This window comes from Coenobita brevimanus, chromosome 55 (assembly GCF_032717465.1).
Source record: "Coenobita brevimanus isolate Jiangsu-jjx chromosome 55, ASM3271746v2, whole genome shotgun sequence".
NCBI lineage: Eukaryota > Metazoa > Arthropoda > Malacostraca > Decapoda > Coenobitidae > Coenobita > Coenobita brevimanus.
Window position 1 is genome coordinate 52,156,950 of NC_137008.1, and position 12,025 is coordinate 52,168,974.

Here is a 12,025-nt window from a genome sequence, read left to right on the forward strand (position 1 = left end):
AGGTGGTACTGGAGACTTCCTAGTGCCCTCTCCTAAGCTATTATCTTAACTGCCTGCAATCTTCCTCCGTGGTTCTTCATTCCTCTTTTCTTGTTTCATGTTACGTAAGCTTTTCCTCAATCACTCCTCCTGCATTAAAAAAAATATATTTGGTGCAATGGAGGATTCAAAGCGCCCTTTCCTAAATGATTTTCTTTGGCTGCCTATCTTATCTCCCTCCGTGGTTGTTCCTTGTTTTTATCTTCACGTTTCATGGTACCGGTATATACTTACCAGTTCTTCCTCCCTCATTCCTTCCGTATCAGAAATCCGTATTCTAGGTGCCAAAGGAGGCTTTGTAACACCTCTTCCTTAGCTATTAATTTTGCATATTACACCTTACCATTTTCTAGTAGTCTACTTACCTTACGTCACTGGAATATCGATATAGTTTGCATCAGTACAATCAAAGAAGGTAGTGTCATGTGTAGAATAAATCTCTAAGAGAGAGGTGTTACGAAATCACAAGTCACTTAGAAAACGACTTTCAGCTATTATTTTGAAGTTGGGAATCCATCTACCAACTCCCTACCAATTTACTTCTAATGCACTAATATTTACTCTAACATAATTATCACTCACATGCCTCAGTGGTCTAAGAGGACTGCTATTTAACGTGCTAGAGTTCAGATCCCAGAGGTGGATTTTTTTTTTTTTTTTTTTTTTTTATCAGGTACAAGCCGATCACTGGTTTTTCTATAGGTAAACTGCCAAGGACGTGGGTGGATCTCTTACATCCCAAATTAACTGGGTCTCCATAGCCTTTACAGCACCACTTTTTTTCTAACCTGGCCTGAAATTGCCATCCCTCCATCTTGAATACAGAGTTGTAACAGGCGATTAACATTAAAATACAATGTAGTCATGACGTGCTATGGAAAGGATGTACAGCCACAGTATTCGTATATCCCACTGAACTAATTCAAATAAACTGCAACAGAGCAAAAACATGGGCCACGTTTGGGGAAAAGGAGTCTAGATTCAGATCTAGGGGTAATATGGTAGTGACTGATCGTTTTATAATAAACTGTTGAGAGAGAGAGAGAGAGAGAGAGAGAGAGAGAGAGAGAGAGAGAGAGAGAGAGAGAGAGAGAGAGTGTGTGTGTGTGTGTGTGTGTGTGTGTGTGTGTAAAAAGGCTGCTAAGGACCGTGCTAGAATCCTTCCATCCTTACGAGATTACCCGACCAAAGTCACTGGTCCAAACCACACACACTTACGATCAATTCCCAGTCGTAACTGATCCGTTCTTCTTAAGAAGGTCAAGGTAAGGAGAGTGCAGAAATTGTCCATATACTGTCCTTCTTGGAAAGCAAAATCCGAGTTACCACTGATGACCACAAGTTTGTTTTGGATCCGGGCCGTGAACCAAACAGATGATCTGAGGATGTGGCAACAAGTGTTTATGGCATCCGAATGGTGCCTCTTGCCTTGACCTTCCCTTGTTTAAAAAAAAAAAAAAAAAAAAAAAAAAAAAAAAAAAAAAAAAGGGAGAATAGTCAGCGTTTCCAGAAAGGTGAAATCGGTCGATCTGTGACATCAAACACGGCTGTTCCTTCTGTATGGCCTTTCTTCTGCCACGTCACAGAACTGCACTATTTTTAAATAAGTCAAATTCCAACACCGTAAATATATTGAGCACTCGTACAGCTTAACTGTATGAAGAAGTATCGGAAGCCAAATGATATACTAAGTCGATCTTGTTTCTATGCCCAAATATTAACCACGGGCGGGTTCGTGTATTTCGATGTTAGTTTGCTAATTAACAACATCGTTAGTAGGCAATCAGCTAAGTATATAATTATATCTACTGGCACGTTTCTGCTCAACCTTGTTCCTCGCTACTACTGCTGACATGCAACATAATTATGGCTTCAAGCTGTTTTCACATTCAGTACTTGATTTTAATGATGGATTGTTTATATTGAACCATTAGCTATGCCAATATCCAGAAGTGCATACTGTGACGATGCACAAATTTAGCTCGACTTGGACATTTCTAAGAAGAGGGCTCGAGTCAGGGTGAAACTGTAGCTATCATAGTAAATATAATATGGAAATCCCCTGCAATTCTTCCACTTTAAACAGCTTCGATTAACCTTTTCTCAATAATGGATGGATTCACGGTCGGTCTCTCTCTTTTAGACCACCAGGTTTTGTTAAATTTTAGCAACGAAAAGGTAACAATAAGGGAATTAAATTAGCTACGGCAAAATAAACAAATACAAATGCCAACAACTGAGATATGAATACACCCGGTTCGTTTGGGAACTGTGCGTGGCTCACGTCAGCACTAGCCCTGCACAATTGACTGGCCAGAGATAAAAATGTGCACCGTACCTTCAGCAAGATACCTCGCTTGGCAACTCACCCACCATCCTTAGCGTATTGCATAAGGTTGACATGGTCACCAAAAAAATGTGCTGTTACCGTAAGGTACATTTTCAGTACAAGTTTCTACCTGAATCAATGGTCAATTTCGAAAAAGTATCATGTGCAGTACCGTCTCTCTCTCTCTCTCTCTCTCTCTCTCTCTTCCTGGCAATGTCCGTCTGTGTACTGTACGTCGGTATACAAGTTGGAAGAATAGCACGTTTCGTTTAAATCACATTCTGGACACAAGCTTCTCATTGTCTCAGAAATCACGTTTGTCACAAACTTCTTGTCCAAAAAGTCCCGATAAAACTGGATGTTCTTTCGGTCTCAGTACATATCTACAACATCGAGCAATTGACGTGAACATACGGCCGAACCCAGCCTAAGTGTGAGCAGGTCCTAGGGGTAATAACCTATTTACCTTGCCGACAGTACGTTTTTTCTTCTTCAAGCTCTAGGTCATGTCATGGGGGGTGGGGTTCGTAGCACCTCTTCCTTGGCGGTTTTCTTTGCACATCGCATCTCACTATCCTCTTATGTTACTGACGCAGACTATAATACGGAAACGAAGCAAGCAGAATATAAGGTAGTACCATGGAGTAATATGCAAAGCTTAAATCGCTAAGGAAGAGGTGTTACGAAGCCTCCTCTGCCACCTAATATACGTTCCTTTCTCTCATCTGCAAGCTCACTAACATTTAAACCCATGCAGGACAGCAAATCATCTGCGCCGAGGCGGTCAGGCTACTGCGAAGATCCACGTAATATACGTCCCTTGATCTCATCTGCAAGCTCACTCTCAAACACATATTTAAAACTATGAAGGTCAGCAAATTATCTGCGCCGAGGCTGTCAGGCTACTGCGACCACCAACCTCCACCATTCAAAGGCTTTCCACTCAATTACCCGCCACGCATTACACTATACACTTCAACCTGGACTGAAATTGCCATCTTTCCATCTTCAATGCCAAGCTGTTACAAGGAATTAACATTACTAAAAATTAACATATCAATTCTGAATGCTGAGTTGCACACAGAAAGCAACACTAATCCCTCCATCTTGAATGCAGAGTTGATACAAGGAACTGACCTTACTTAAAATTAACATACATACATTCTGAATGCTGAATTGCACAAAGAAAGCAACACTAACAGCCTTGAAACTGGCACCTCTCAGTCCTGAACGCCGAGTTAGTGGCAAAAATGAAATAGTCATATTTTGTTCACTTTAACTAAGCTTAAAATTGCCGTAACTCCATCTTGAATGCAGATGTTTAACAAGAAATTAATACTACTACACGATACTATATCCTACCCACTTTAACTTAGCCTAATACTGCCAACTCTCCATCTTGAATAGTGAGTTGTAATAACAAACTAACATTGCCATATGATGCTATAGGCACACTCGTTCAAATCTGGCCTAAAACTGTCATCTCCATCTAGCATGTAACAAGAGATTACTAATGCAATATAATGCTAGTCAAGAAATGCTATGGAAAAGATGTACCGTAAAGCCATAGTATAGCCTTATTGTCAATGAGCAACAGGAAATAAGTACCAGCAAAAGGACGAAACTCTCAGTCTAGTTAAGGACGACCTATACATATTACTACTCTTGACAGTTCAATATCTTAAACCCTCAACTGGAACGCAGTAGCCTACAAGTGATATCAATGTTATTGACATTTGACATCATTCTATTTTTAGCCTCTTCAATATCTGACCGAGATAAGAGTAAGAACCATGGTTTACTAATTATGAAAGTGGCGCACATCACATATATACTGGTACGGAAAAAATATCGATGTTTAAGAGCAAAAAGAGGGCACCAAAATTGTAAAATAAATAAAATAAATAAAATAACCTTGTGCCGTATACTGTGAATCTGCTAGTGTTTCGTACCCCCAAACAGTGACGTTTCGTACCCCCGTAAGGTGCGAAAGGGGTACAATATCGTACGTGTACTCCTCGTCTCCATTCGTTAGTTATTATTATAGATTGATTTGTTTTTCCCGTTTCATTCTAAGGTGATTAAGTAGTGCCAGGTACCTGCATCCATGATGTCAAAAGCCTATACAATCTAAACCCCTTGATTTTTTTTTTTTTTTTTTTTTTTTTTTGCGTATTCTTGCTACCATCGGATGATTTTAACTCAACTTTGGATATATACCGGTACCGCAGATTCCAAAGGGTCGATTATGGCTCCATATATCCCTACATAGAAGTTATCAAACTTTTTTTCGTTTTACTCTCGTCTGATGAGAAGTGCTTGGCTGCGGTACGGATCAAGATAAAAGTAGAAACAACTAATCCTTTACCGGTACATAACTTACGACTATGAAAGCTTATGAACAGGCCTAGGGCTCCTGACTCTGTGCTGTCTGGGAGCTGAATACATAAAGACCTTCCATCGGTCCCTCCCAGTCCTAATCACCCCACGTCTACAGTATTGATTTAGGCGAGTGACCTCGCATAAGTCGTGTTGTGGCCAAGAGATTCCACTTACCTTTAACACACACACACACACACACACACACACACACACACACACACACACACAAGGTCATTGCTGTCTTCTGCGTCTCATGTGCAGGGAGCAGTTGATAGTCCCCGACTTCACAGGGGTTTGGGTTACAGGCCATCTCTAGTATCATTAAGTTCACTGACACCATAATGATGATGACTTTTAAATCTGGGCCATATTTTCGTCAGCTTAGGAGGATTTCCAGCACAATTTCTCAGCGATTTATTCTGCATGTTATTGGCTATTTACCTGATTATGTCATCTTTGAACTCCCGCTTTTACGAATCGCAGTCAGTTCCTTTAACCATTCCATCATCATATTTCAGCCCATGCATCTAGTTCGTCGGTCCGTCTGTCTACTCCCCGTGGTTGTATCCTGCTGTACGAGAGCTAGTTACCTATAAAAAAAAATAAAAAAAATCCTCCAGGCATTTCCGGTGCAAACTCGGAAATGGCCCCTCCCACCACAACACAACATCCTGTCTCGTACAAGCCCACGACCCTTATTACTCCACGAGCCTTATTACTCAGCATCAAGGGTCGGCAACCTTTTGAACATAGTGTGCCAATTTATAATTAATGCCAATTTTTTCGCCACTTTGCGTGTCAGGTAAGATTTTTTAACACTGTAGCGACAGTGTTAACTGATTTAGTAAGAAAGGACGTGCCCACCTCTCTCTCTCTCTCTCTCTCTCTCTCTCTGCGTTTTCAGTATTTTCTTTGATACACTGGATCACGTCGAGTGCCATAGTATAGCACTTCACGTGCTAAGTCTGGCACGCGTGCCTATGGTTGCCGACCCCTGCTCTGCATGTTATTGGCTATATACCTGATTGTCATCTTCGAACTCCCGCTTTTACGAACCGCAGTCAGTTACTTCAACCATTCCACCATAATTATATTTCAGCCCATGTATCTACAGTAGTTCGTCGGTCCGTCTGTCTACTCTCTGTGGTTGTATCCTGCTGTACGATAGCTACCTAAAAAAGAAGACTTCCTCCAGGCAATTCCGGTGCAAACACGGAAATGGCCCCTCCCACCACAGCACAACACCGTCTCATACAAGCCCACGACCCTTATTACTCCGGCTTTTCTATTATCTCTTCCTCGCTTGTTCGAAGCATCGTGCTGAGAGAGAGAGAGAGAGAGAGAGGTAGCCTTAAACATGACAGCTGCAGGAGGGGGCTGATGCAACTAAAGTGGTCGTTGTCCTCACTGATGAAACAGTTGACCATTTGAGTAGACTGCGAGAGTAACAAAAGAGTTCCTGGGAAAGACTGAATACCTAGGTGAGAGGAAATGGGATTAAAAAAAAAAAAAAGTTATGTGGTTAGATAAAAGGGTGCAGCGATAAATGGCTCTTCTTTTCTTTTTCAACCAAGGGCGTCGAAGATAAAGATGTTAAGGAAACTTAAAAATGAAAAAGTTGAGTTCGTGCCGATAAAAAGACCACGGCCGGGGAAACAAACACTGGCCGAGACTGTAAGAAAGGGGTTCAAAACTTCGAAAATGCAGAATACATAAAAACTTCGCAAATAAGACTAAAAATGCCGTCAATAAGGGCACAGTAAAAACTTCATAAAAAAAATAAAGACTTCGTAAATAAGAACTCCGTGACTGAAAACGTATGTGACACCTTTTAAACAGCACCTTGTGAGAATGTCAACAACAAAAAATTACATTTCCTTCCCCAACAAGAAATCGTCTGGGGTGATCCCACACCTACTCACGCTTTGTTTTTGACAAGCTGGCTGCATTAACGTCATATTTGGGGATTTTTCTTTAAGGGTTCTCTGACTTTGGAATTTCGTAACACCTCTTTCCGATTTATTCTGTACATTACATTAAATAGCCTCTTGTCTGTAACCAATGCAAACTACAGAAAACACTAAGTTGTAATAGCAATATAAATCGCTAGGGAAGAGGTATTACGAAGCCTCCTCTGCCACCTAGTATGTGCCCCAATGACATGACCCACAACGACCATCGGAGTAACAGGCAAGATCCGTGTTCGTTGTTCAGTCAAAGCTGCAGTGTGATGTCATCAATTTGACGTCATCAGTTCGCGCGTCCCTACCATTCGTCACCTCGCCCACCCTTCATCCTACTCAACATTCACTTCTTCATTCCGCTATACTCTTCACTTCAACCTGCATTAAACTACCATCTCCATCTTGAATGCTGAGGTGTAACAAGATATTAACCAGAGAATATCATGCTACTCACAGACATGCTATGAACAGGATAGAGCCCTAGTACTGTCTTCTACTGTCACTGATCAAAGGGAAATGGACTGCAAAGGGACGAAAATCTCTGCCAAGTTAAGGTATATGAACTATACTAAGCTCGCACATTAAATTAACCCAGAATGTATAGCATTTTCTTTTTTTTAAATCGCCGTTCAACGCACACAATCTATAAATCAATTAATGAAACATCCTGCCAGTATTCTCAACATTAACGCCATTTTGTGGGGTAAGTTAAATTTTTTTCTTCAATTTTATTCAGCTCTTCAACTGTACAATCAACATCGCGCACTAGCTAGCCTACGTGAATCAGATACCACCGAATGTGTTTTGAAGTTTAAATGTCAGACGGTGGAAAACACATATAGCCTTGAGCCCTACTCAAAGATCTAGTCAATTTCTGGGATAAACATAATACTAAAGAAAATTTTATCAAGAATCACATATTTTGTCTAACTTTTCCCTTAAAAGTCTCCATAGTTTGGCTGGTGCCTGTATGAATGAGGAAGAAAGTATAAATAAAGCAATCTGATATAACTCTGGCTCAAAAATGCTTGTAAATACCATTGTGACCCTGACTTACAAACTATCAAATGTCCCGCGTAATTTGTTTTTTGAACACACACACACACACACACACACACACACACACACACAGGCAAGATCCGTGGGTCTAAGACTGATATACACCGCTCGCTGGTGCAGTGGTAACGTTCTCGCTTGCCAACTGGTGGACGGGAGTTCGCGCCTCGCTCAGGTTGCGAAAAGTTTCACTGACGAAGTGGGTGGTTACTGTCCCCCTCGAGCAAGGGGACGGGTGTGTGCTTGTGTGAAGGTCACAGCCTTGCCCTTAGATCGGACTATATGAGCTCTCAGCTCCCTTCCGGGAGGGTAAAAGCTGACGATCACGACCATCAAGTGATCCTGACCGACCCGGTGAATTACACACACACACACACACACACAGCCACAGGTAGTTTGTCCACTAATTTTTCTGGCAATAAAAACTCGTTAGTATTAAGCAATAATCGAAGAGTGGTTTTGGAGAAATGGTTGGATGACGCTTACAGCTGTGAATGGGTTTTGTAAACATTAAATGTCGGAGAGTTAGTGTTACCACTGAAAACAATAAACAGGTTGCCCCCACATCCACACACAAACTTACCATCAACTATCTTCCGTATATAAGTATGGTTTGTCTGCGTCCAAAGGAAGTTTCTGAATGGTCTCTTTTTGGGGAAAAAAAAAAAAAAAAAACGTTCACACAGGCAACCTACCTTAACATCTGACAACGAACTGGGTCTAAGACTGATAAACTTACATTCAATTTGTCGCCAACGTAACCAAGATGAATTTCGGAGGGCAAGGAAAAGAGAATGCATAACATTCCTCGAGTCTCGTTTTTCTCGTACAATATCAACTGGGAGTTACGAGGAAAGCTGACAAGAATGGAAGAACTAGGAAATGTTGAGGAGTTTTCCAGTCTTTTTCCGGAATAGCAATACCTTAATCCGCTATGAATGTGTGTGTGAGGCGAGAAAGAGAGAGAGAGAGAGAGAGAGAGAGGTGCATCTTCTGCTCTCGCTCCATAAACAGGTCGCAGCATCATGAACAGAGTGTTACTAAACCTCTGGCCAGATCATTAGGCGTTGAAATTACCATTACACTGGCTCGATCGGCATGTAAATGTGTGGCCCATTTCACTAAGAATCCTGTTGACAGTTTTCCATTCTTGCCTTCTCTTCCTTGGTTTCTCAATCCTACATCATACCCTCTACTGTGGGTGGGAATAAGATTTGGGACGATAATTAATAATAATTATAATAATAAATTAGCAGTAGTAGTAGTAACTTGTTTAACTGGGTACTATGGTGAAATTAGTGATCATGGCACTAAACCTTGGCCGAGATGAAGAAAACAACTCACAATAATTATTCGCTCCTAAGTTTGGCTGGAAGAGCCTTGAAGATGCTGCATTCTCCTCTCCTTCTTCCTAATACTTTTCTCCGATTTTTTTTGCGGGAATCGATAAATATATAGATAGATAGATACAAAGACAGATTGGGCTTTTCTTCACGCTCCCTTCCTTCTTCGTACGTAATATTTCTAAGTGCGCTGGGAATAACAGAAAACTCGAGAAGTTGCTGCATTCTTCTCTCCTAGTTCTTCTTCACATTTTGCTCTTTAAATTTATTCTTGAAGGGTGGACAGGACAAGCGAAAAAATTGTATTTTCCTCTTCTACTTCCTATTTTTCTCTCAAGATTTACTTTTGACTGGGAGACTTGGAAAGGTTCTGCAATCTTTAAGATTTACTGTGAAACGATATGTCCCTTGGTTTCTGAACCCTCCTTCCTGGCGGCAATATTCCTCTCGTTGCCGCTATTTACATGGGAAGTCTGCAACCTCTTTTCCTTATTATTCTCAAAGATAATATTCCTCCCAACTAATATTTTTTTATGCAGGAAGAAACAGACCAGGAGTGGGATGTTTCTGTGCACTTTCTCCATTCCTCCTGTGATAATAAATACATAACGACGGGGAAGGGAGCGCAAGAGTTTATCCTGTTTCCGAATTCAAAAGCTCGTTAATTTTCCACTCATATCATGCCTACTATCTCACCTGGCACCCATGAAGAGCCATATGAAGCTTCTGCAATTTTGTCCTTCCCTAACCCGTGAAAAGAACACAGTTACACCGAGAAACTTACGAAGTACGGGATTGTGAGCCCCTACTTTCCCCCTTGCTATCCCACATTAACTATTCTAAAAGGGTATTCGCTCCCTACGATGAACAGCAATGTAATACCCTGCCTAAAAATAGCAGTACCAATAACTCTGCAATGCACATAAAAAGTCCGTTACATCCGTTGCCAACCTATCAATGTTAAAACCCTACTCGAGTGAGCCTGAGTTACCGAACAAGGCTTATTGTCACCTGCATAGACTTCGTGGCACCTCTTCCTCAGCGACTTATTTTGCATTTTACACTTTGACATTCTCTAGTATACACTTTAGGTGCTTCAAATACCGACAAATCCTGCATCTGTGACACAGGCTTCAGTAAAACACTGTAAACCGCTGGGAGGAGGCATCACGAAACCATATACAGTAGGCTAACAAGAATACGGTTTATCAAGCGAAACACATCTACAACATCCATAAGCCCTTTGATATCACCGAACAAACATTACACATGTAAAAAAAAGAAATTACTTACCGATTTTGAAAAATATATTATCCAACCCCGCAGAGTACACCCCTACTCGAAGGAAAGATCAATACTGGCGACCCTCGGCTGCGAAACCCTGGCAGGAAAGCTCGTTGCCACACGTTGCCATATTTCTCCCTGTCTGCGCCAGAGTTTCGTTCACCTCCTCCCCCCCCCAAAAAAAAAAGAAAAAAAGCTTCATTGTTTCTTTACAACACCATTGTTGTAACAAGCATGACCTTCAATACTTTCGACACAACACTTTAAATATTGAAATATTCATGACATATTTTACGCCTTTCCATCTCACTTCGTTGCTTACGCTGCTCTGAAAGAGACGCTATATAACGATATCTGAGTGAAATACGGAGAAATTTAAACGTTGACAGTTCCCAGCTGATCGCCTGCCTCTGATCACGTGACTAAACACTAGCTTGCCACAGATCTCCACTTTCATTTTTCATTTACGTATAGGGTTCACAGCCGTACAAATTTCAAGCGCTCAAAATACGATCCCTTAAACATTAGCTATTGCCTCTGCAATATCCAAAATCATTACAGAAATTGTTGGTATGAATTTCGTAAATACTGACATTTGGCATCATTTTCTACACTCCTCGTGCGCGCGTCACCGATCAAAACATAGAAACAAATTGCCACGTCTAAATATACCTACACCTTTCCTAATTTATGAATTATCTGTGCCTCAGTGAAAATTTACCAGTTCAAAACTGCCACGATCCCAAAATGCTTTAAAAATACTGCAGATACTGCTCCACGAAAGTTACGACATGTGGCACCACTGTGCCTGTGATAAACAAAGAAGACTGGCAGAGGTTTAGAAACCCCGTGGGTTTCTAATTCGAAGATCTTTAATTCAACTGCATTTAATTTACCAAGAGTTGACTCCACAAATATATTGACATCATTTTTCCACAGCTCACGAAAGGTATCTCGCAATACACTTATTTGCACAAAAACCAACGTCATAAGAAGAAGAAGCGGTTATCAGAGCGTTTCGAGGAGGAGGAAGACTGAAGGTGAATATCCTCATACAGCAACGAGTGCGGAGAAACGAACTCAGAATAGAGAAGCATAAAACTGACCCCTTTAATACAATGATGGACTTTACATAATTCTTGCTACTCCGAGACGATTATCTTTGTCTTACAAAAGACCTCTAGAAGTATGGGGAAAATGAAAGCTCTACATAGCCGCTTCAGTTCAAAAAGTTTCTGCAGAAAATCCTTTGTGGCTGCAAGAAGTTATCATTCTGAGGATAACAGTGTGCAGAGGCGTTGGTATTTCCTTCAGAAACTTAAAGCCTAAATAAAAAGCTATACTCTACCTTCCCTGCACTAGATTCTGAGTCAAATAAAATCACATAACGTTAGCACAAAAAGCTTGTACGAGCAAAACTCGTATTTCTCACCCAGGGAGTTAAGGTTGCCCTGTACAAGGATTCATTTCTGGCTTGGCTATGCTACTACAAAATATTTGACAATTTGGCAGTTAATTCGATGCTGATAATCCCATTCACTATGAGCAGGTCATTTCTATCATACTTTTGTTACTACTAGACGATTTTATTTTGAATAAGATATTTCTCGGACTAGGGGGATTATATA

General features: G+C 40.9%; 1 protein-coding gene across 2 annotated transcripts in view; it reads right to left on the bottom strand.

Moving 5' to 3' along the window:
• The window catches only part of TP53INP (Tumor protein p53 inducible nuclear protein), a 33,373-nt gene extending 22,913 nt beyond the window's left edge, over window positions 1–10,460 (bottom strand). Inside the window, exon 1 of one of the 2 annotated variants that reach the window (XM_080273531.1) lies at window positions 10,407–10,460. The gene's annotated coding sequence lies outside the window, so the exon portion shown is untranslated. The remainder of the gene's footprint in view (window positions 1–10,406) is intronic. The other variant, XM_080273532.1, reaches the window with a different exon arrangement.
• Between the last annotated feature and the right edge of the window lie 1,565 nt (window positions 10,461–12,025).